Below are 3,385 nucleotides of genomic sequence, written 5' to 3' on the forward strand. Positions count from 1 at the left end.
AGGGTAGGGTCATTTCAGGTTCTTTATCCTCACTGTCCAGGGAACTAAATGGGGACCTCGGCTTGGGCTCCTGGGAGCCACTCTAGGTTCTAGGCTCTTGCCAACCCTAAGGTGGCTCCCTTATCTAAGAATTGTGCTTCCGTGCTCCCTTATCCAACCTTCTTTAAGGTTTTTTTAAAGAATTATTCTTATTTTATGTATATGTGTGCATGTGCTTGTAGATATGTGTCTCATATGTATACAGGTGCTTGTTGATGGCAAAAGAGGGCATCAGATTTCTGGGAGTTGGAGTTACAGGTTGCCATGAACCATCTGATGTGGGTATTAGAAATTAAATTCTAGTCCTCTGGGAGAACAACAAGTGCTCATAACCTCTGAGCCATCTCTCCAACCCCTATTTTTATTTTATTGATAAACTTCCATACTGACTTCCAGAGTGACCATACTGATTTCCGTGCCCATGAACAGTGGTCAAAACTTAAGTGTTCCCCAATTCCCTACATCTCCACCAGCATTTGTTGTCGTTTGATTTATTTTTACTCATTTTGAGTGGGTGCATGGAATCTCAGAAAGGTTTGAACAGTTTTATTTTTTATGATGACTATGTGAGTGCAGGTGTATATGCTATGCGTGTACATGATCAGGAAGCATGTGTAATGAATGATACACATTTGGAGGTTAGAAGACAGATTTTTCTGAAATTGATTCTCTTCCACATTTAGGTGAGTTCTAGGTATGGAACTCAGGTCAGCAGTATTGTACAAAAAAATGTCTTTACCCAATGAACCATCAAGTCAGCCCTCAGCATAGTTTCAAATTACATTTCCCTGATAAATGAGGATATAGAAAATTTTTCCAAGTATGTATTAGTCACTTTTATTTTGCCTTTAAATGTTTTTTATTGGTATAGATTTTATTTGTGTAGATATGTGTGAGTGCCTAGTTCCCTGAGACATAGGAGGAAGAGGTGATTATAGATGCCCCATTTAAGGACTGAGCATTCTACTATCTCTTCATCTCTGCACCTTGACAAGTTGTGAGTCTCTGTGCTAATTACTGTCAGCTACTAATAAAAGCTTCTCTGATGAGGGTTAAACTATGTAGTAGTAACCTACGGGTACAGTTATACATCATTCGGAATGGGCTCAATGTTATGCCCATTTTGAAGCATAATAGTAATAGTTTCTTCCCTAAGACTTAGAACCTGTCCAGCCAAATGTTCTTAGACTGTGCTAGGCATTGGTTTTACATTGTGGAGAGAGAGACCTTAAATCCAATCTAAAAATGGTTGGTTACTCCCATAATGTTCATACCAGTTTTGTGCCAGGGGCCATGTCTTTCCAGGACAGTCAGGGTTCACAGCTGAATAGGATTTTTGATTACCTTTCTTCTCAGGTGGGTATGCATAGCATCCTCCAGTACTATGAAAGCAAGCCACTGGACATGAAGCTTCCACGTTGTGCCAGTTTTATTTCTCCACATTCTTTGACTCAACTGTGTGGTGTTTTCAGCAATAGGATCTTACTGTCTAGTTCTGGAGGGAAACCAACAGCATTGACAATGGCCTACTATGCTTAGAGGTCTTTGGAACTTACTTACCTGGTCAACAACTCCAAAAGAGGGAACCAATTTCTAGTACTAGGCATTTTCATTTGCTACCCTGTGGCATCTAACAGGGGCACTGTTGCTCTGTTATGTTTGGATAATTTGGGGGTATTTTGATGTTTCCGTTTTTCAGTAATTTACACGATGAAGATATGAGCCCCCTGTCTGGGTACATGTGGCAAAGATTTTCTTCTAGTCTCTATTCTATCTCTCCACTTGTTGTAATAGGGGTGGCGGGCCGCTTCCTGCCACCCGGCTAGCTTTACCCAAAATAATTACACGGAAACTTTATTCTTTTAAACACTGCCTGGACCATTAGTTCCAGCCTCTTATTGGATAGCTCTTACATATTGACCTAACCCATTTCTAATAATCTGTATAGCCCACGAGATGGCTTACCAGGGAAGATCTTAACGTGCGGCTGTGTCGGGAGTGAGAATCATGGCGACTGCCTGACTCAGTTTCTTTCTCCCAGCATTCTGTTCTGTTTACTCTACCCACCTAAGGGTTGGCCTATCAAATGGGCCTAGGCAGTTTCTTTATTAATTAACCAATGAAAGTAACAGATTAGAAAGAAATCACTCCCACATTATCCACTGTTCTGATACTTTCCTTTGCTGTGCATCCTTTCCTGTGCTAGTGTGTTCCTTTTTTTTGCCTAAGTCTATATCTCGAAGTGCTTTCCTTATGTTAAATTACTCTTTCATTTACTTGCTGGTTGCCAGTACTATTTATTATTGGTGTTCTGAGCCTCCAAGTCTGTGAGAAGCAAATTTCTTCTCCCTAGAAATAACTCAGTGTCCAGTATTCTTTTTTAATAGCACAAAGCAGACCAAGACAGGGCTATTATGAATAATTATATCATAAACATTCATGTGAATGTCCTACAGCAATTTATGGCATATATTATAATTATTTATTCAAATATAATGAATAATATTATTTTCCCAGGTGGCAATGGAGATTACACTCCCACCAGTGTTATGTAAATATTGAACAACCATAATACTTCATATTCTTACCAGCAATTGATTCGGGCAATTATTTTAATTTTACCAGCAATTCTGTTGTGTCATAGAAACTTCTATTGGTATGCATTTATATTCCTATGCATAAAATATGTATCTTATTAATTTATATGCCTATTGGTCATTTATGAATCTTTTTAATGAAGTGTGTGCTTCATTTGCCTGCACACTTTTACATAATTTCTCTCATTTTATTATTGATTTGTATGGGTTATTTATACATTATGGATGGGATCTCTGGTTTCTTTGAGGCATTACAAACACCTACTACCACTATATGACTTGTCTTTTCATTACTTTAAAATTATAACCAAAGGTCTCAGTTTTAATTCAGTATTATCCACCAATATTTTCATTTATTATTATTGCTTTAGTGTTTGTTTTGTTTAGTCTCTACTATTCTACAACCACAAAAATATTCATGTTTATTATCACCTAGAATTTTTATCGATTTGGTTATCTCATTTAGATTTATGACTCATATAAGAATTGATTTTTCTGTAGGCTGTGACATAAAGGTCAAATTCCTTTTTGTGTATGGCTTTTCATTTACTCCAGTAGGATTTGCTGAATGAATCATCCATTCGCCACTCCAAGCAAAGACACCCTTGTCATAAAACATATAAACACACACACACACACACACACACACACACACACACACACACGCACACACGCACACATGCACAATTATTCCAGGCTTTCAATTAGAATCTTTTGGTTGATTTTACTTGAAACAACATAACACTACT

The sequence above is a fragment of the Microtus ochrogaster genome, unplaced genomic scaffold (assembly GCF_000317375.1).
Source record: "Microtus ochrogaster isolate Prairie Vole_2 unplaced genomic scaffold, MicOch1.0 UNK45, whole genome shotgun sequence".
Taxonomy (NCBI): domain Eukaryota; kingdom Metazoa; phylum Chordata; class Mammalia; order Rodentia; family Cricetidae; genus Microtus; species Microtus ochrogaster.